Here is a 23,343-nt window from a genome sequence, read left to right on the forward strand (position 1 = left end):
GAGGTTTTCTCCTTTCATCACGTTAAGTATATCATGCCACTTCCTTCTGGCCTGCAGAGTTTCTGCTGAAAAATCTGCTGATAACCTTATTGGGGTTTCCTTGTATGTTATTTGTTTCTTTTCCCTCACTGCTTTCAAGATTTTGTCTTTGTCTTTAATTTTGGTCAGTTTGATTAATATGTGTCTCGGTGTATGCCTCCTTCGGTTTATTTTATATGGTACTCGTTGTGCTTCCTGGATTTGAGTGAGTGATTCCTTTCCCATGCTAGGGAAGTTTTTGGCTATTATCTCTTGGAATATTTTTTCTGTCCCCTTCTCTCTCTTCTCCTTCTGGCACCCCTATAATATGGATGTTGGTGCGTTTCACGTTGTCCAAGAGTTCTCTGAGACTCTCTTCATTTCTTTTCAGTCTTTTTTCTCTTTTCTGTTCTGCATCCGTAATTTCCACTAATCTGTCCTCCACCTCGCTTATTCGTTCTTCTGCCCCCTGTATTCTGCTGTTAGCTGCTTCTAGGGAATTTTTTATTTCAGTCAGTGTATTTTGCATCTCTTCTTGTTTAAGTTTTATATCTTGTATCTCTTTTCTCAGTGTTTCCTGTAAGTTATCCATCTTTGCCTCCAGTTTATTTCCAATGTCTTGCATCCTCTTCAGCATCAACAGTCTAAAGTCTTTTTCCTGGAGGCTGAGAATCTCCTCATGGCTTAGCTGATTTTCTGGGGTTTTGCCTTTCTCCCTCATCTGAGTTATAGTTCTCTGTCTTTTCACTTTTAGAGGTTATTGGTTGGTGACCTTTTTATAGATAATAGAGCTGTAGCCTATCTTACTTCTGATGTCTGTCCCCCTGTGGCTGAAGTTGGTATGGGGGGCTTCCTGTAGGCTTCCTGATGGGAGGGGCTGATGCCTGTCCACTGGTAGGTGGAGCCAATTCTAATCCCTCTGGAGGGTGGGGCTTAGTCTTTGGATGGAATTAGAGGCAGTTGTGTGTCTGAGGGGTCTTTAGGCAGCCTGTTTACTGACAGGTGGGGCTGTGATCCCACCTGGATTATTGTTTGCCCTGGGGCTTCTCAGTGCTGACTGACGGGTGGGGCCAGATTTTCCCAAAATGGCCACCTCCAGAGAAAGGCATGGCTGCTGAATATTCCTGAGAGATTTGCCTTCAATGCCCCTCCCTCACAACAAGGCTCATTCATCCTTGTTTTCCCAGGATGTCTTCCAAGAACTGCAGTCAGGTTTGACCCAGATTCCCATGGAGACTTTGTTTTGCCCTGGGACCCAGTGCACGTGAAAGTCTGTGTGCACCTTTTAAGAATGGGGTCTCTGTTTGCCCCAGTCCCGTGGAGCTCCTGTGCACAAGCCCCACTGGCCTTCAATGCCAGATGTTTCAGGGGCTCTTTCTCCCAGTGCCAGATCCCTGCACATGAGGGTTTGATGTGGGGCTCAGAACTCTCACTCCTGTAGGTGAGTCTCTGTGAACCGGTTAGTTTCCAGTCTGGAGCTTCCCACCCAGGAGGTATGGGGTTGTTTATATCATGAAATCACTCCTCCTACCTCTTGATGTGGCCTCTTTTTCTTCTGGTGTAGGATATCTTTTTTAAGGTTTCCAGTCCATTCGGGTGAAGAATGCTCAGTCTTTAGTTGTGAATTTTGTTGTTTTTAGGAGAGAAGTTGAGCTCCAATCCTTCTATTCTGCCATCTTAATTCTGAATGCTGGTTGTTGTTTTTGTTTGTCTGTTTTTACTAACAATTACCAACATATAAAATTATTTTTTTCCTAAAGATACAAATATATGAACTTACTTTTTTCATTGGGTTTTTGGGGTTTGTTTGTGTTACTTCACTGTATTTTCTCCCCTACCATAATGAAAGCTTCATGAAGGCAGGAACTATTCCTCTCTTCTTCACTAAAATGTCTCCAAGTCCTATAACAGTAATACTGAGTACCTGGTACATAAGCTCTCAAATGAATTTGTGGAATGTTAAAATTAGTGAATAAATGAAAGAACTAACCTCATTCTTCATAAAGAGTAAAGGCTATAAAATCTTAATGTGTGGTGTCTTCAACAATCATTCTAACAGATAGTTAGCGATCACCTACATTGTATCAGACATTGTCCAAGATACTAGATAGACATTGGTGAACAAAAATCCCCCTTCTCTGGTCAAGCTTATACCTCAGTGGTGGACACCAGTGAACAAACAGGTAAACATGTATTCTATCTTGTTGTATTCTGGTAAGCCAGAACATAAAAGCTCTTTGTTAGCAGGTGCCAATTTCCATGGTGTAAATTTCCCCATTCTAGTCAATTTCAAGTTTTCAATGTTTTAATAAGCACCTACAAAATTTCTGAAAACTACAAAATTGACTTTCATGGGCAGGTATCATTTTGTTATATAGAAATAAGTGCTGTGGGGAAAAATAAAGATCGGTGGATGTGAGGAGTTTCTCAGGAGAGTCACATCTGAGCAGAGACCTGAATGAACTGGGGAACCAGTCTGGTGAGTGTCTGGAGGAAGAGCATTTGAGGCAGAAGGAAAAGAAGAGATGAAGGCCTGAGGTCAGGAGCCCGGCCTGGAACAGCAAAAAGATGGTATGATTGGAGCAGAGAGAGCAAGTGGAAAGGACTGTTGAGGTAATATGGGATCAGAGGGCCTTAAAGTCCATTGTAAAGACTTTCTTAATAAGATGGGACACCACTGGATTGGAGCAGAGAAGTAAGAAGATTTAAAATATATAGTCATTCTAAATTATTAAGAATTATTGTCCCATTCTGCCTTTGAAAGGAATAACAAACCCAACATAGATACAGGATAGAATCCCACATAAGTCATTATTAACATAAGTGTATAGGTAGCAAAATCTTTTAATAAACCTTCAGTGGAGTTTCTCCTTTATGAACCTAGGTTATAGATATCTAGGCAGCAAAAATTTTTGTGGATAACATGAAACACTTGTTTGTAGTTCTACCAATGTCTCTCAAGTCTGATAAATGCGAAAATGCAGTTGTTGGCCTATAACTTAGGGTGGACACTAACCAATTATGTCACACTGCAAACTTCCTTGGTAGATTTTTCTATAATACTCATTTGATTTTTAAGGAGACATTCCTGCACAGGTTTAGTAACAGCCTAAATTACAGTCACAGATATTTATTTAAAAACTGATTTTTAATGTTAGGACTAGGTTTTGTTTGTTTGTTTTGTTTTTTAGGGCCTTACCTGGGGCACATGGAGGTTCCCAGGCTAGGGATCAAGTTGGAGCTGTAGCTGCCAGCCTATGCCACAGCTACAGCAATGTGGGATCCAAGCCACGTCTGCAAACTACACCACAGCTCATGGCTACACCGGATCCTTAACCCACTGAGTGAGTCCAGGAATTGAACCCACAACCTCATGGTTCATAGTCGGATTCTTTTCCACTGCGCCACAACAGGAACTCCACGACTAGTTTTAATACGAGTGATTTCTGTGTTAATAGCTTTTTAAAGTGCCTCTTAACTGAATAATATAGCTAAAGAAGTCAGTAACACTGTAAGAAATAATTCTGCATTTTGTATCCATAAAAGTCTGATTTTGGTTTGCAAATTCCACTAACAAGTTTGATACATGAGATAGTTCATACCCACTTGGCCTTTTTACAAATGTATGCCCTGACAAGAAGATGCCTCTATAAGAGGCTCTGAATCATTTTGCACAAATTCATAAGAAGCATCAGGGGAAAAAAAAAAGATAAAAGAGTTGCCTCTTACTGAGCACTTACTACTTGCCCAGCATAATGCTAAGAGCTTTGTTTATAGTATCTCCATAATTTCTTTTGAGCTAAGTACTATTTATAGGTCAGGTTTAAAAAATTTAAATGAGTGAAAGTCTTGTTTGGATATATGCCTGGGAGTGGGATTGCTGGATCATAAGATATTTCCATATTTAGTTTTCTGAGGTAATTCCATACTGTTTTCCATAGTGGTCATACCTTTTTTCCACATCCTCTCCAGCATTTGTTATTTGTAGACTTATTAATGACAACCATTCTGACTGCTGTGAGGTGGAACCTCATTGTAGTTCTGATTTGCATTTCTCTAAAAATTTGTGATGTTGAGCATTTTTTCATGTTGGCTATCCATATGTCTTCTTTGGAGAAATGTCTATTTAGGTATTCTGCCCATTTTTCTTTCTCTCTCTCTTTTTTTTTTCTTTCTTTAGGGCTGCATCCACAGCATATGAGGGTCCCAGGCTAGGGATCAAATTGGAGCTGCAGCTACCAGCCTATACCACGGCCACGGCAACGCAGGATCTGAGCCATATCTGTAAGCTATGCCACAGCTCACGGCAACACCGGATCCTTCACCCACTGATCGAGGCCAGGGATTGATCCTGCATCCTCATAGATACTAGTCAGGTTCATTAACCACTGAGCCATGATGGGAGCTCCCTCTTCTGTCCACTTTTCAGTTGGGCTATAAAGTGGAAATTGATGGAACATTGTAAATCAACTATAATCAAATTTTTTTAAGATGAAGAAAGTGCCAAAAAAAAAAAAAAAAGAATTTGAGTGACACAGGTCATGTCAGTTGTAGATGGCAGTCTTAGGACTTGACCTAGCAGCCTCTATTCCCACCAGCCATGATTGACTGCTTATAAGTAAAGGATTGGAAGTAATAATGCCATATATGAATAGAATATATTATGCCCAAGATGTTTCCTTTTAACAATTTGATAAACTACCCTATAAGTCGTTAGAGGTTATAGAATCTCTATCTACATACAAGAACTTGCTTTTTAAAATCTATCACAAACTACTTAAAGCTCCTGAGTTAGCATTACCTGGATATTCCATGGACAATTAATTCCATGATTTTTCATGGTGTCTTCTCGTCAAATCAATTTGGGATACACTAGATAAACAAAGTTTTATAGGGTGTTTTTGCTTATCTATTTGTTTTAATGACACTTGGGTTCTTTAATAGCGGCCTTTGTAAATTTCTAAGAGGTCAATAAATTTTATTTTCTAAACATATTTGATCAAGACATATTTTCTTCCCACATAGTAACCCAGAGGATGAGTGCTTTGCAAGAGCATTTGGAGAAAAACCTCTTCTAACTTATTCTTAAGTTCAGGTTTTTAATACGAAGAGAAACACTGTCTCTTCAGAAGAGTGCCCATCCAAGAATTCAGTATTATTTCTGAAAAAGGATGAATCAGAGCCACACACTTGTTTGTTTCTGTTTTAAAGACTCTGGCACTCTTTCAGCTTCTGACAGAGATGTGTAGATCTCGCTAAAATCAAAGAACGAAATTGTATTCCTTGAAGATAACTCTTATCACATTCTTAGACACCACAGGGGTATTTTCTTTGTAACTGGTAAGATATTGAACATCACCCAAAAAAAAAAAAAACAAAAAAAACAAAAAACCTTGCTTGGTTATAAACACTAACTGGAGGCAAAAGCCTGGATCCTCCTGTGTTCCACATTGCATTTTCCCACTTGCAGTAAATGTGTATATATTTGTGCATGTGTACAAGTGTGTGTGAATGTGTGTTCCCAGCAAACACCTTTGGGCAAGTTTTGGTCTTATCAATATAACAGAATTTAGTCATCTAATCTGCCTGATTTCCCCAGGAGATATAGCAAATTGTTCCCCAGAATCAGAAAAAGGGAGAGGAGGGGATCTTCTGACAGAAGACTTTGTCTCACTGGGTGTATTACTTCTTGTCTTTAAATAAATGTTCCTCTGAGCTGTGGATCAGAAAATCAAACCCATCATGTACTAAATAACGAAAGTATTGCTATTTAGCGGACAGACTGAAGTCAGTAAGGGCTGAATGCAATCACAGCTCTATCTATTAACTTCCAGGCTGAGTTTTTGTTTATCTATGTATTTTTTTAAAACCAATCATGCATTTTTTCAGCCAATAGTTGTTGATTGCTTTTTGTGTTTCCAGACCTTGTTCTCATTCCAGATCCACAATATTGAACGAGGAAGATAAGTCTTTGATCCTAACTTTTTTCATCTATAAATTGGAAATTCATAGCATTAGTAGTGAGAATCAAGTGAAAATACGGATATAAAGTAGCTAACATAGTACCTGGTACATAAGAGATGTTTAAGAAATCATAATGATCATAAAATCCAAGGATGATAATAATTCATACTGATGTATAGCCCACTGATCTGAAGATTTCACATGATCAAGGATATTCCTTTGCATAAGGAGGGGAAAAAGTGACTGCTTAAACTGAAAATTTTTTTTCCTAGTAAATAGCTATAATTTCCAAAGTATTTACTCCTTGAAGTCTAGATAATACAGATTACCTTAAAGAAAAGATGCTGTCTTTGAGGGGTGTCATTTTAAGCCACATTTAATATGAATACTCTAATTCATACTGGTTTAACAGATTAGTTTACAAATTACCTGTCAGGTACCTAAAAGAGTGGGAAGTTGAGAGGTACATTTTATTAGAAGAGATCATAAAATATCTTAGGCAAAGCGACTATTAGGATAGCTACAATATAGAAGATTCTAAAAAACAGGGGAACAGAAGTTCTGAGAAAAGAAGACAGATACCTGCCAGAATTCTGCACTGAATTATCTTAAGATTGAAAATACGATTTCAATTAAGTCTTATGGAACTTACATGAGCCAGAAGCCTCTGACTGGCTCTCTTGTTTTATTCTGTCTCTTAGCCATCAAACTCCAAATATACCCCCATTTCAGTTTTATCGCCTTGTGGTTCACATTTTCCAGAACTCTTCTCTTTGCAATGGTGTTCCTTGACATTTTTCCATGGTTGGCTCAAAGGTCTCAGCTCATTAGAGAGGTCTTCCCTGACCCCTCGACAAAACTCTAATTCAAAAAGACACATGAACCCATGTGTTCATAGTGGCACTATTCACAATAGTCAAGACAGGGAAACAACCTAAATGTCCGTTGACATATAAATGGGATAAAGATGATGTGGTACCTATATACAATAGAGTACTACTCAGCCAGAAAAAAGAAAGAAAGAATGCCATTGGCAACAACATGGATGCAACTCTGACAGAGAAAGACAAATATCATATGATATCACTTATATGTGGAATCTAAAATATGGAAGAAATGAACCTATGTACAAAACAGAAACAATACTCACAGACATGGAGAAGAGATTGGTGGTTGCCACTGGGAAGGGGGTGTGGGGGGGATGGAGTGAGAGCTTGGGGTTAACTGTTGCAAACTATTCCATATAGAAAGGATAAACAACAAACTATCCCTATCGTATAGCACAGGGAACTATATTCAATGTCCTATGATAAACCATAATGGAAAAGAATATAAAAAAGAATGTATATATATATATAAACATAACTGAATCACTTTGCTGTACAGCAGAAATTAACACAACATTGTAAATAACTTATTCTTCAATTAAAAACAGATAGCCCTGAATACCCTCTAACTCTGTAACATTCCATTCTAATTTATGACTGTCATTGCATTTACTATCATTCAGAATTATCATCTTTGTTAACTTATTTAGTTTTTTAGTTTAATTTTAGCTTAGTCTGACTCCACTCTAGTTTCTAAAATGTAAGCTCCACATACACAGGGTAGTTGACCTTTTTTTAATTGCTATATCTCGAGAACTAAGAATTTTGCCTGACATCTAGTAGGCTTTCAATAAAAAATTGGTGAATGAATAAATGATTGAACCCAGCATAAATAAAGTCCTTCAAAGGGATGTTGAGAAATGGCAAAGAATAACTTTACCAAATTGACAATTTTGCCCAGGGCCAAAGTTGAACATAACATTAATAATGTTCATTGATATTTTCTGGACTAATTTTGACATCTCTAATGAAGGAATTGCTCCTTCATGCATGCAATTCTGGGAAATCGGTTATTATTCTAATCAATGTCTTGCTAGTTTGAACAGTGGTTATTTTAAATCACCATAAAGGTGTGTTTGACCATATGTTACAGGCAGACTTTTCTATCTTTACTTTTCTATTTATTTTACAGGAGAGGTGACCTTTAATTTATGTATAGAAGATTAATACTTATAGAGATACTTGTATATTATATACTATCAGGATGAACAATAATAGCTTTTATTTAAATGGATACTTGACAGAAAATCATTACTTTTATTCTACCTCTCAAAAACATATAACTAAATAATCACTTACCTTGTTTCATTTTCTTAGTGACAAATTTCGTAAGTTTAAGACATTTTTGAAATCCCACAATTTCCTTATCTGCTATCATTTTACTTCTAAGAATGTCAAACTCCTACTTACCCACAAATAACATACTCAAAGCTAGTATGTCAAACACAAGTTCTTATCTGGAGCTCAAAACACCTTGTGCTACAAACAGAATGGCAATTACTGATGCAAAAAACGTATAGCTCCCTCAAGGCTTTTCAGAAATCTTGATTATTTAATCAGTGTTCCTGATTTGTAAGGCTAGGTAGTTGATGGCTCCCAAAATGTGTCACATTGGACATTATCCAGATGGAGTGCCAGTTTTCATTTGAGATTAAAGAGGTAAAACCCAACAAGAAAGGTTTTCCACCATCTCGGACTATAGCTCAACTTATATCAGATGACAAATAAAACTTGGCAGTCTGCTTTGCCCATGATTTTAAAACAGAAACTTCATTGAACTGTCAGTTACCAAATGAGGTGATTAACTCTGATGTTGATTAAAGTTTCATACCATGTTTTTATTACTGACAAGTTTCTTTTTTCTTCTCCCTTTTCGGGGGTCTAGTTATTTCAATATAATTCTCACCTCCTGTGTAAGATTTCATTATGTCATTTAGGTTTTGATATATATATTTACTGGTGCTATTTTCAAGGACTTTCTATTATATGCTTGCCAAATTATGCATTGTATAAAAGCAAACTAAATCATGAATATTCCTTTCATAGTTATACATAGGAATACCATAGTGATATTCAACTTAACTCTTCCTAGATATGCCTCTCTCTCTTTTTAGTCTTTTAATTTTATATGTATAGAGTTTCAATTTTTAGCATTTGGGCTCCCAATTTATACCAACCCAACGTCATCACTAAGACTGACAGCGATACTAAAGAATAAGCAATAGCTACAAGATATGTCAGAAAAGGATCAAACAATAGCAAGTTGTTTGGTCTTGTCAGATCCCCCTCTTCCCAAAAAGAAGGGTTTATTATTATCACTACTAAGAAATGCAGAGGAAGTTAAAGGCCCATGAAACTGAAGTCCAAGAGTTAAGAAAGCAATCACTTCAGATGTTCAGGCTGGAAAGGAGCCAGGATGCCAGGCTATGAGGTATATTAAAAGAAGGGTACCAACGATGAGGTCAACAGGCTAGCCTGACAAAAAGATGGAATTAGATTGTGTTGTATGTATCCTTTTATATGACATTTTCCTGTCCTTTAGTTAGATTCAATCCTGAGAAACATCTTTAAATTTCCTTAACAGATCTTTCTCATTCTCATTGTGAGGTCTTGATATTAATTTTCCTTCTTCCCAGAATATTATTTCCTTTTTTCTCTCCTCTACCCCTATTGCCTCTCTCTCTGTTTTCACTTAGATATCCCTTCTAGCAGGAAGACTTTGGTGATTGTGTGTGTACTTATCGTGCTTCCCCAGGGTCCTGTATATTTTCAATCAGGGCACTCAGGCTATAACAGGGCTGCAGGCAACCAGTCTAGGTCACTCACCCACCAGGTACTAAATACCTTGAAAGTAAGCACCATATTGATTTTTATACATGCTTGTACTTCCAGTGTCCAGTATAGCATCATCCAACTGTTCAATACATATTTGTTAAAGAAATAAACATTGCTTATGGATGTGGGTGGCTGTGGGCACTTGGGAATAAGCAGGAAATTGACTGCTCTTTGTTGAAGAGAGAGCATGATAGTGGCAGAAAAACTGAATCTTCAGGGACAGCTACAGAAACTGAGATTCTTGACAGTGATATAGGATGAGGGTATAATTCCATGGTACTCCATTTAGCAGTCTCTGGCATGTTAGTTTAGATATTAAGAGAGCAGCTAATAGTAATGATGCTTCCCAGTCTCACTATACTTCATACCCAAAGGATTTATTGAGTTTTATAAACACTGATTAATCATCCTTGCCCTAGTGAGGTGGGTAAGAGTTATTATGCTCATATTATGGAATGGAAAACCAAGGAAGAGAGAGATTAAGTGGTTAACCCAAGGTCAGGCAGTGAGTCACAGAGAGCTGGCACTGAGACGTGGAGTTTTAAACTTGCAGCTCTGGGCTTAGTTTCTCCAGAACAGAGCTGGAAGTTAGATGCTTTCTTGATGCCAGAGGAAGAATGAGCACCTCCATTTGCTATGATTTCCCATTGCCATTTGCACCACCATTGCCATTATCTTAACTGTAAGCCATACATACACCTAGCCCTTTCCACAATTAAATCAGTGAATTCCAAGGGGTGAGGGGTACACTTGAAATAAAGTTCTATTTTTATCACTTTAAAGATGAGAAACCTAAGTCTCAGAAATATTAGTTAACTATTAGGTAGGAGACTTGGGATTTGGACCCCTGATTCTCAGAAGTGAAAGCCCATGCTGTTTTAGGACATCCTATAATGTAAATGCTTGTGTATGTGCCAGTACCTGGTGGGGTCAGAGATGAGGTACGCGCAGGTGGTATGATTCTCAAGGTTCAGCAGAGTACTAGGATGCAACTAACTCTCAATACATGTTTGTGGAATAAATAAAAGAGAGAAGCTACAATTTGTCTCAAGATCATAGGAAACTAAAGCAAGAGTCCAGCATTTGAACAGCTCAGGGTCACAGAGGATGAGAGGATGTCAAGTTCACCGTCCTGACTCCTGGAGGTCGACACTATGTAGGGGTGTCTGGATGTCCTCCCATGAAGGGCAAGTGGAGGTCCACTGGAGAGCCCCTCTATTACACCTTCACATATCTTCCATCCCAGCAAGGCATACAATTCTACCTCATTTTACTCCTTGGGGACAACTTCCTCCACCTTGAATATATGAACAGAGATAACAACAAATGGTGTGTAACATGTGCGCACATACACACACATTTAAATATATAAAGAAAGTACATACACAGGTTAACAGATGAAGAAATTCACTATGATTCTGCTTAAATTAAGTAAAAATCCAGATAGCCACCTTCACACCCAACATACGCGTATGAATTCAATTTACCAATATGTTCAAATATCTTACACATGTACAGCCTTTAAACACAATGCTTTAGAAGTGATCTTGTAACATGTCAGCAATACTAGTACATGGTTAGATTTTTTTTAAATCAAGTAGCAGAATAATAAATAGATATATTCTTGGTCTTGTTTGTGAAATAAAATATATGTATAAACACCAAAAACTCCAGAAGGATACACCCAGATAGTAACGGTGATTATCTCTAGAATGTGGGATTATGGGCATCTTTCCTTTGTTTATCTGTATTTTCTGAGTCTTCTGAAATGATCACGCACTGTTCTTGGAATGAGAACAACAAAAAGTTATTTTTAATTTTGAAAAAAATTAAAACAGATGCCTCTCAGGAAAGAATGGGTTTTGAACCACTGGAATCATAAACCAGGCACCAGCTGCCACCTGAAAATCCCGGCTTTTGAATAAGCCACAGACTCCTCAACATCCCCAAGCATGTGTTCCCCCTCCCTCACCACACACTGTTCTCTGATGTAAGAAATCAAATGATTCATTCTGTTCCTCTCCACCTTACCCTGACATAGCAAAGATGGAATGTGTACTATTTCCAAATCAAAATAGGCACAGTGCAGCAAGAGGCACTTCCAAATGATGAAATTAGATTAGAAGTTAAGACAAAATACATTTAACTGGCTTTTAAAGAAATTCGGTGGAACACATTACTATAAACAGTACATTTGGGCAGCCAAACAAACTTTGCCCAGAGAAAATCAATTTTTCTCCCCAAACAATGAGAAAAATTACTTTAGATTCGACATTAAATATTGTCGTGAGTATTTTTTAAGAAACATTTCTATAACTCTGTGTAGAAATAGGAGTCAAAGGATGCCTTTGTTACCATGGTAACAGCCTCCCTCAGAAGAGCCAAGGATGAAGTAGCATACATTCGTCCTGCATATATTTGGCCAATCAATAAACAAAAGACTTAATCTGCATGCACTACATTAGGAAAGTGGTCAAGGTGTCCATGATTAGTAAAAAGGTAGGGGGTATTCAAGTATTTGATGTTCAATCATATAGTCTAATTTTTAACTGAGTGTTGTTAACACTTTCTTCATTAGAAACCCATCAAAAGAAAAAACTATTGCTAAAATGCCTGTTGATCCTTGAAAAATGGAAATCTTCATTACAGAATTTTACCACATTAGTATAACATGCAAGGTGGTAAACTGATTAAAGGTATGGAGAAACACATGCACCTGGACACTCCAGGAGTAATGATAACAGTAATAATAACTAATATTTCCTGAACATTTCCTATGGACCAAACATGAGCCAAATGTTTTATATGGGTGTTTTCACTGAATCTTTCCAACAACCTCGAGAGTTACAATGAGTTTTTATTCCTGTGTTACAAATTATGTGAGAACTATTATTATTCCTGTTTTGCTGATTAGGGAACTCTAAAGATCAATTTTTCTTTTTACAGCTGCATCTGCCGCATATGGAAGTTCCCTGGCTAGGAGTTGATTCAGAACTGCAGCTGCAGGCCTACACCATAGCTACTGCAACACTGGATCCCAGCCACATTTGTGATCTACCCTGGAGTTTTGTAGAAACATCAGATCCTTAGCCCACTGAGCCAGGCCAGGGACGAACCCACATCCTCACAGAGACAACATCAGGTCTTTAATCAGCTAAGCTGCAATGGGAACTCCAAGACTGAATTAAGTAGTTCAAAGATTTCTGTCTTGGGAGTGTTGGAGCCTGGGGTTCACAGCTAGGGAGTGGGCTCCAGAGGGGTACTCTATCAGGCACACCATACTGGCAGAGTGGCCAGTGACTGATAGCATGTCTTTAAGAAAGTCACTTCACTTCTCTGAGTCCCAGGCTCAGGCTTTTGCGGGATTACAAATAAATAATTTATGTTTAGAGAAGCCACGTAATAGGCCCTCAGGAAATGCTTTGTCCTTCCCCTTGAAAACCTTCAGTTCCAGGAGTTCCCCTTGTGGCTCAGTGGGTTAAGAACCCAAGTAGTATCCATGAGGATGCAGATTCAATTCCTGGCCTCTCTTGGTGGGTTAAGGATCCAATGTTGCCTCCAGCTGTGATGCAGGTTGCAGATGTGGCTTGGATTTGGCATTGCTGTGGCTGCAGCATAGGCCTGCAACGACAGCCCCAATTCCACCCCCAGCCTGGGAACTTCCATACGCCACTGATGTGGCCCTAAAAGACAAAAGCAAACAAACAAAACTTTCAGTTCCTCAAAACCATTATGGGTTATTGTGAATATTAACAGCTTTTGACTTACTCAGCATGAGAAGGGATTGAAAATTATTAGAGTACTAAAACCTCATTTTACTTCTTGGGGGCAACTTTTTCCTCCTTGAACATATGAACGGAGATACCAACAAACTATATGTGCATATGCACACACACACCCATGCATGGCTTTCTTCTCATATTATCTTATCGCTATCACATGAAACAGCCAAAAGGAAATATGGCAGCAGGAATGGCAGTGGAGGGAAATATAATAAACCAACAGTCACCAGAAAATGAGCTCTTTGATTCTGGGAACTTCTGGGAAATCACCTTTTTAGGGCTCAATTTCCTCTGCTGATATGGGGAAGAGCTGGGGGTTATTTCTTCTAAAGAACCTTCCAGGAGTAACTGTCCATAATGCGATCCTTGCTGTGAACTGAACAGTCCTTTCTTATTTGAACCTTCTCGACTCCTTTTATACCTTTTTTGGATTTTCATACCTGGCTAGGGGAAATAACCCCATTTTTGACATCAATGCATGTGGCCTGCCTTCCAGGTAGTTTCCCTGACCCTTCGTAGTCTCTTCTTCATAACAGAGACTTCTACAACTGGGCCCTCTACTGAAAACTTGATGTTCAAAAAGAATGTTTTTGAAGATACATCAGAACAAAAAATGTATCAAAACAGTGTTTTCAGTGAAATATTTATCCTCAATCCTGTTATTATACAAATTATTACTTTGGGATAAAGACCCTAAAATTGGGGAGGGGACAGTACGTACTTGCTTAAGTGATCTAAACAGTTGACGGGGGTATTGAGGAAAAGCAAAAGGGGAGGCCGTTTGGAGGATCAATTATTTGGGGACAGAGTTAAGGAATTATTTCACTTTTCAGACTTAAACATTAAGGGAAATATTCTGTCACCTGTATCTGGATTCATTTTAAATGGCTTCAAGATGCATTTTCATTAGTAACATCTACTCAGAAAAGAGTATTTAGCATATGTTCCCTGAATTTCATACCCATCTGAGCATAACATGAGGTTCATATTTAATCCATCTATAGGCAATGTTTTCCTACCAACTTGAGGTGTGAGTACATGGAACTTCACTTTTCTTTGATCACGTGGAGATAGGAGACTTGTGCCCCAAAAAGCACCACCAGAAGTTCAATGGTCTGGCTCTTTAAGAGGCAGACCCACTGTTGTTTCAAATACCAGCAGCAGTTTGCATTCATCTGCAATGGTGTTTCAGAGAAATCCTTTTCAGTGTTGCGGAGAGGAGGAGGCTTGTAATCAGAGAAATGATTCCATGTTGGAATTGAGACTCAAGACATTCCTCTCACCATCCTTCTAAAGCAGAATTTGCAAACTGCTGGCCCATGGGTTATCCCCAGAAGAGATTATATAGGCTGCAGTGGGGGTTGAAGAGTGTTTTACATTTGAATTAATTGCCAATGTTTAAAAATCATTAGATTTCACTGCTTCTCCTGAAAAAGCTGGCAACTCCAGGCCTGCATTCCCACATGGCGACCATCTGCTGGATCTGGTAGGGGCTGCTCATATTTACAGTGGTGTGTGCTCTCTGTGCCCCACTGTCCCCACCTCTCCTGAGTGTTTACTCTTCAGTGAGCCTCAGTGTCATCAGCCCCACAGCATCTTACCCCTGGGCCACTTCACCCATTTACTTTACCTGGACTGATGCATATTCAACCGCAGGTGTGGCTCAGGGCCCAAGAGTGCATAGCAGGCCCTGCATTTACACTTAGAGGCATTATCCTGAGGTTCCCTCTTCTGCTGCCAGTTCACATCTCTGCTGTAGAACTGGGTGCCTAGCTGTGAGACTGGTCCTCAGAAATAATCCAGGACACTTGGGGCAGCTTGGGGCTCCTTGGAGAATTTGAGGCAGCAAGTATTTTTGAACTGTTATAAAAGAGCTCATACTTGGTGCTAAATATCAGCCTTGCCTTAAGCATTAAATCAGCGGCCCTAGCTCTAAAGTTATGTTTGTTTTCTGAAACAGACAGATACATAAATGGACCGTGCTAGATGGGATCACTCTCAAGTGGCATACCATGCCAACACATGTGGCTCATTTTCCCTGGTATTACAACTTTATCTTGGCTTTTTTTTTTTTTTTTTTTTAAGCAACTTCCCAGGGAAAATGTTAAGTGGTATATGAATGATGTCAAATAGAATTGGTCCTATAAGCAGAGAAAAACAAGCTTACTGAGAAGGAAAATGAGGTAACATAGATTGCATGTTTCTGTCTTCCCTTTGTGGCTAAGAGAGTGCTTCATTCATGAATTGTCCTTCTTGATGATATTTTAACTTCAGATATTAAACAACCCTCTATAACTTACAATTGCAACTTGGAAACCCATGAGGAGTTTCCTACGTGGTGTATGTTAGAATTGCGCAGCCTCAGTACTGCTCACATTTTAGATAAGATCATTTTGGGGTAGTGGTAGAGAGGGAATGCCCTCTGCATTGTAACATTTTTGCAGCATCTCTGGTCTCTCCCTCATAGATGCCAGTGATGATCCCCACGCATGACAACCTAAAATTGCCCAAAATCTCCTGGGATGCAAATGGCTCTCAGCTGAAGCCACTGGTCTGTCTTTGCACAACTCAGGAGGGTCATGTGGCAGGTGATTAGTTGTTTACAACCCAAAGTGTAATATAATACATCATTAGGAAGATAATGATAACATTTCTATATTATAACAAATAGGGATGTGACAATTTGTGAAGTTGCTTAACCTGTTTAATTACCTTTTTCTTTGGGGAAGATTTGAAAAAAAGGATCATTTTAGATTATCATTTGGTATCTCAAAACTTATGTTTTTTTGGTGGGAGGGATATGAGGAAAAGTATATACAACTGTTTTTATGTTCCCTAATCTCATTAAAATCCTAAATTACTTTTCTATTTTCTGGAACATCTGGGATCATTTCAAGGTCTTCCCACCAGAATACTTACTGTGACTGATTTTTAAAACACACATGTACTTAATTACTATTTTTTCTGCAAATATCAGACGATAAGGAAGAATCAGATTTATAGAAGTTAAGTGAATTCTCAATAGCCAGACTATTTACAAGCTGGATCCTTACACTTGTCTTTGATCTCCTCAGAGTGAAGAATCTTGTGTATCATTTCCAGAGGCAGTGTATTAAGCCTTTCTTGCTTCCTGTTCAGTGTATTTTCCATAGCATTACAATAAAAACTGCTGAAATAATTCATGGGGAATATTACTAAATCCTGAAAGTTTGCCTTTGAAACTTCAAAAAAAAAAAAAAAAAGGATTAAATGAAGTCCAGGGTAGTTTTAATATTTAGCAATAGCAGCATTCACCTGTCTAGAGCTTCTCGGGCCATGTGGGATGTCTGTCTTTCATCAACTACCTTTAACAAACCCTGTGGAATCTGCTTTAGAAATGGTTTACCTCCCTAACTTCTACCACCCCCAAGCTTGCTTAGACCCCCTTTATCTGTGCCTCCACTATGGCAATGGCCTGGAGTTAGAGTCCTGCTTTCTCAAATCATCTACCATTTTGATGCTATAATTATTGTACATGAGACTCTATTCTGATTTTAACTTCTTTACTTAAAAACCTCCACTCATTTCCCATTGCTTACAAGTCAAAGGCCAGTTCTATATGAGACAAACATATATGCATCTTTCCACTCTCAGGTTCTGCCACTCCTCATTATGTGCTGATTCTTGAGCTCACGGGTTACTTGAAAAAGAGCCATTATATGCTCTCCCATTTCTGCATTCCCTTGGTTTGTTATATGAATATGTGGAAAAGTTATACTTCTTTTAAATTCACCTAGAATGCTACCTTTCCTGTATTTTTACTATCTCCCAGAAGACTTAACCTTCCTGCCATTCCAGATTTTCTCCAGAAGCATTTTATAATGTGGTCTTGGAATTACTTGAGGATCTGTTTCATCCATTGAACTCTTAAGGTGAACCCTGTTACACTATATATCTTTCACGTGGTTAAGGGTCCATCATAGAGAATGACTTTTTAAATATTTCATTCATTTTAAAAAGTGACGGAGTTCCTGTTGCGGTGCAGTGGAAATGAATCCAACTAGTTTCCATGAGGATATGGTTTCAATGCCCAGACCTACTCAGTGGGTTGGGGATCTGGTGTTACTATAAGCTCTGGTGTAGGCCACAGAGAAGGCTTGGATCCTGCATCGCTGTGGCTGTGTTGTAGGCTGGCAAATGTAGCTCCGATTCAACCCCTAGCCTAGGAACCTCCACATGCCATGGGTGTGGCATCCCCCCCCACCACCAAAAAAAGCAAAAAAAAAAAGAAGTGTCTATCACATGGAAAACAATCAGCAAGTTTCCTCAAATAACTGTCTTACTTGAAAACCTACAGTGTATTTAAATAATTTATTCAAGAAATATTTAGTAAATGCTTTCTGTGTTATAGCGCCTATTCTAGGTAATTTAAATAATATGCACTCATTCATATAGAACATAAAGATATCTATAAAGCTCCTTAGTTCCCTAAAAGGGAGAGGTTTCCTAGAGACAGAATCAGAGACGTTGCTTTCAATCCATATTTTAATACATACAAATCCAAGTAGATTCTATCATTTGAAGTATAGAATACTGTTATCCCAGTCCCTAGCATTTAGTAAAAGGTAAATACAACTTGGTTAACATTATATTTATTGCTATCACTATCTATTTGAGGAAATACGACAAGCTGAAAAAAAAAAAAAAAACCCAGAAAATGTGAGATACAAAGGAGCTCAAAGATCAAAATCTATGATCTCTAAACAATGTATTTTTCTATACCTCAATTTATCTTTAACTCAGTAAATATTTATTGAGTCCAATTAAACCATAAAAAGTAGAATTAACTAAAGTAAAATGTGCTATGTAGAAAAAGATAGACATGTCATTATCCTCAAAATTCAAATGTTTCCACTTAAAATATATTATGAACAAATAAAAAATAAAAGGTTTAGTTTAAATGGTCCATTTCTATATGGTATAGGTAGTATCTATTAACTATAATATCTGATTCAGTAGACTATCCGTATCACTAACCATGTATCTGAAAATCTTGTAAACAAAAAGTACACACTACTTATCATTTACAGAAAGGAAGTTATTAGGACATTATCTCTTTCTGCACTTAGGTCTTCTCATTTTATGCCACATAGTGGTAAATGGATTTTTTTGAGTAATTATTCTCTTCATAAGAAATAATATTTATTCAGAGAAATTCTATTGCCTATGGAGAATCCAAGTTTTGTTGTTTACTTAGCTTTTGGATAGGCATGCTGGGAAAAATTTATTTAAAAAATTTAGTTTAAATGGACAAATATTTAAGAGACATAATTGTATTTGTTCTTATGTTTTTCAATGTTGTAATTGTGCTAACCAATATAGTAGCCAATAGCCACCTGTGGCTTCTGAACTATTCTGAATTTAAGTGTTCTCCAAGATCTCAAGACATAACACAAAAATAATATAAAGTAGATCATATATTAAATAGATCATGTAATCATGTGTATATGAATATATGTATCTCCATATATGCATGTATAAATACATATGTACATATTTATATACATATATGATCACGTGCTGAAGTAATATTTTATATATGTTGTGTTAGATAAAAGAGAACAATTAATTGCAATATTTTCTTTCTTAATGTAGCTATTAGAGTATTGCAAATTTCATAGATGGATCACCTTACATTTCTCTTAGACAGTACTGGTTGACACTTTTGTTCCTAGAATGACTCTTACTTTTGTTTTCCTTTTTACTGAGTTAAATATTATTGAAAGAGAATTATAGGATTAACTGCTCCAGTAACCAAGTTTTACAGATGAGGAAATGGAGGTTCAGAGACTCTCTTAACTAGGGTTGTAAGGCTAACAAGAGATACAGCAGATGGAACAGCGATCGCTAGACTTGCAGTCCTGAGCCAAGTTACCAGCAAAGTAGCAGATAACAATAAACAGCTATTGGAAGAACAAATGAATAGTTCCTGTTTCCTTGCTGTGTTGTACTCATCTAGGAAATTCTGACATGAATCTTCCTCGTGTGCAATGGGGAAAAAGGTAAAACAATTGCTTTCAATAATAAGAATGATTAAGTTGGCTTCATAAGAAATCTAATAAATTCCAATATGGGGTCTTGAAGCAGTAAGAGATATGACTGATGAAATGAACCTGTTAACATTTCGCTGACCACCCCCATAGTTTGGGGACTTTGCTTACAAAGTAGAAAGGATGAGACGGTGGCAATGAATGAAAAATAAAACCTACATTTCTTGGGAAGGAGGCATCCGTCTTTTTCTATTTGTAAATGCTGACGAGCAGAGTTTAAGGAGGGCTAATGTCACCCATTCATCTTAATTAAAGAGTTAATTGCTCGTGTATCCTGATTTAGTTAGCCGAGCCTGGTAGCGTGGGAAGGCTTTCTCTCTATGTATTTTATTGACCAATGTAATGACATCATCAGTAAGTCTCAGGATTTATTCATGCTTCAGCCTATCCTCATAATGTTAATAGCCTTGTACATGATAAAACTTTCAAGAGGAAAGGAGCCCTTGTGCCTGGCATAGAATACAAAAAGGACAGGGGCTGCTAAATGCCTCACTTCAGTTGTCATTGAAGCTTTTCTTCAAAGTCCAGAGTCTTGAAAACAGTAAAAAGTCATTTTAAATGCTAGTTTTCACAAAATGTTTGCATGGGGAATCATGTAGCAGGTTTTTACAATGGCACACGATATACATAAAAGTTAGCAATTTTTATTCTACCAAACCACAGGCAGGCAAGCATGTATTACAGGGAGAGTAAGATTCTTCTATTAGCATGTTTAAGACAATTGCTTTAGAGGGAGAGTCTTAAAGAATATCTTTAAAACACACACACTCACCACACACTCAGAAAAAAAACAAAGGGGGGGGTGGGGAGAGACCAAATAATTACCTATAAATTAAAGGAGGAAATTCCTAAAAACAAGGTTTTTCAACTTTCAAAATATTTTTTTCAAAAATTTCTACCATTTCTCTAGAAATAATATGTTGATAAGCTAAAAGGCTACGGTTGATATATGACTAATTTTAGACTCATACCCTTTGCTAATACATTTTAAAAAATGGAAAAAGAGGCAAAAATCAAAGAACAGCAGGGAAAAAGTACTATCTTGAGGGCATACAGAAGCAAAAACACAGAAATGATGTTCAGAGTTAATGGGCCTTTTTGTGTCTCTTTTCACATGGAGATATAAGCAGTCCTAGTTAAAGTTAATTAAAGTTAGTGCCTTGCTTCTACAAATGAAACTGGCTCAAGAATCATACCCTGTTTTTGAGCTGCAGATTACATAATTAAATGTCATGTTATGGGCAAGGTAAGTACACTGTGGTTATACTAAGAAAAATGAATAACAACACAAGGTTAGAAGGTAGGAGTTATGTGTGTGTGTGTGTGTGTGTGTGTGTACATATAGCATTAGTGATAACCATATAATAATAACAATATATGTATATGTGTGTGTGTATTTATTTTATAATGCTCTCTTACAGGCTGAGGCAATCCCCAAAGCCTTAGGCTGATCACCTTAACTCATCTTGTTCTCAGTTTGCACAGCTGTAAAATGGTGACAATCATAGTGTTTCTCCCATGGAGTCACTGTGATGGTGAAGTGAGTTAGTGTATATAACTTAGAACATTGCCTGGCATATGGTAAGCGTCATAAAGGCGTGAACTCATAATTATTCTTATGAGTAAGTCTGCCCTTTTAAGATAACGATTCACTAGAGTCTCCGTAATATAGAATTTGACTTTCAGTCTTAGAAATTTTTTCTTCCATTTTTTTCTTAAAGTTTTCAGTGTTCTTTATACATAAGAAAAATTAATTTTGTTGTGGCTATATATAGAGGCATATATGTAGAGAGGCACAACTGGGTTGTAGTTAAAATTCAAGACTCTGAAGTAAAGCAAACCTGGGCTCCTATCCACTTTCTATCTCTTTGTTGCTGGGTGACCTTGGAAAACTGGTTTAACATATCTAAGCTTCAGGGTTCTGTCCTGTCAAATGAGGATAAAAATAAGATACTCCTACCATAGTTGTGAAGATTCCAGAAAACAGTGGTTGTAAAACCATAATATCTAACACATAATAATGATAGCATTTTGACTTTTTCTCCTTTTAATTATGAGAAGGATGGGATACATGAGAAAATAATCCAAAAAAGCTATATTAGTGAACATTAACAACTGTTGTCCCTGGGGATAAGATAATGAGTCATTTTTCCTCCTTGGTTTTCTGCACTGCTCATTTTTCCAGTGAGCATGGTGGAGAGAAGAGATGCAAGTGTACTAGAAACCCACTGTTACCATTCGGAGGAAGCCGACTCTGTCTAGTTGTGGGTAATTAAGTCAAAGTTACTAGACAGATAGGAATTCTCTAGGTGGAAATGGATGGGGATTAGGGCAGATAAAGGGGATTGGACCAAGTTTCCAACATGGAAACACAGTCTGTAAAAGGGAAAAATGAACAAGCCTGAAGTGATGATCTTGAGGATTTGTGGAAAGAAAAGATGAGGTTAAAGAATTGGATAAAAGATTAAAGAACTTGAAATTTATTCTGTAGTTAGTAAATGGCCACCTAAGTAGGTGAGAAATGGGACTGTGGAGTCCCAAATTAAGCAGTGCTTAGATCTGAAAGCAGCATGTAAAGCAAAAAATCAGAGATAGGCAAAATTCGTCATGGAAATCATACAAATCGCTCATCAACTACAACGTGGAGAAGATGTGTCTTGTGTGATGGCTATGTGTGTGACCTTCAAGAATACATTTTTTAACATGCAACATTTTTAGAACTACAGAGCAAGGCTATGTAAAGAACAAAATAAAGTCTCTGTGTAGGTATTTGCAGGCTTCCAAAATATTTCATCTTTAAGAGGAGTATTTAATGAATTCCTAGTCATGAGAAGAAAGGGGCATCGTGTTGTGTTTCTGAGTCCCCCTGGCTTTAAGCCATTCTACGCTCATGTTAAACAGCTCTAAAGTATCTACATGTTAACAGATTTATTTGTGAAGAGCTTTATCTGAAAGCACTATCCAGAGCTGTACTGGTACCAAAGCACATGGAATATCAAATGCATATGTAAGATTGTCAGTTAAGTATCTAAAGTAGAAATCAAAAAGATGAGAAAACAAGGTCATAGAGACTGATTGAATGAGCGAATCAAGGATGACTTAAAGGATTCTGCAAGATAATGGGACCACTGGCACACATAATGAAACACAGTTAGGGGACAACTTTGGTAGGTGAGTGGCTGGAAAGGATGGGATGTCTTGATTGTTGAAGTTGAGAGGATCTATCAAGTATCAATCATCTAGGAGAAGGATGATGCTCAAGAAAGACATCAGGACGGATGATAATGTTTTTGGACATAGACGCAGTTGACCAGGAAAGGAATACTTTCCCAATCAGAATTTAGTTCTCTTTTCATAAAACTGTTACTTTGAGAATGGGATTCTCATTTGTGTCACACTCTTAACTAGCTAATTTTAAAAGATATTTTTGAAGATGCCATTTGTAGAGGGCTTCTCCATGGAAGAAAGAATTGGGTCTTATCCACATCATTAACAACTCCCTGAGGTTATATAAACTCCTGATTCACTGCACTTCTTTTTTTGTTGTTGTTGTTGTCTTTTTATGACCACACCTGTGGCATATAGAAGTTTCCAGGCTAGGAGTCAAATCAGAGCTGTAGCTGCCAGCCTAGGCCACAGTCACAGCAATGCCCAATCCGAGCTGCATCTGCAACCTTCACCACAGCTTATAGCAATGCCAGATCCTTAACCCACTGAGCAGGCCAGAGATCAAACCCATGCCCTCATAGATACTAGTTGTATTCTTTA

The 23,343-nt window shown here is 37.7% G+C and overlaps 1 long non-coding RNA gene across 1 annotated transcript in view; it reads left to right on the forward strand.

Moving 5' to 3' along the window:
* The first annotated feature begins 19,347 nt into the window (after nucleotides 1–19,347).
* The window catches only part of LOC110257233 (uncharacterized), an 83,176-nt gene continuing 79,180 nt past the window's right edge, over nucleotides 19,348–23,343 (forward strand). The window contains exon 1 of the long non-coding RNA XR_014830905.1: nucleotides 19,348–19,527. This is a non-coding gene — a long non-coding RNA (uncharacterized LOC110257233). The remainder of the gene's footprint in view (nucleotides 19,528–23,343) is intronic.

This window comes from Sus scrofa, chromosome 16, assembly GCF_054392235.1.
Source record: "Sus scrofa isolate SSC_HxYL_T2T_F1_AM1 chromosome 16, Sscrofa_HxYL_maternal_Yorkshire_Landrace_v2.0, whole genome shotgun sequence".
NCBI classification, from domain to species: Eukaryota; Metazoa; Chordata; class Mammalia; order Artiodactyla; family Suidae; genus Sus; species Sus scrofa.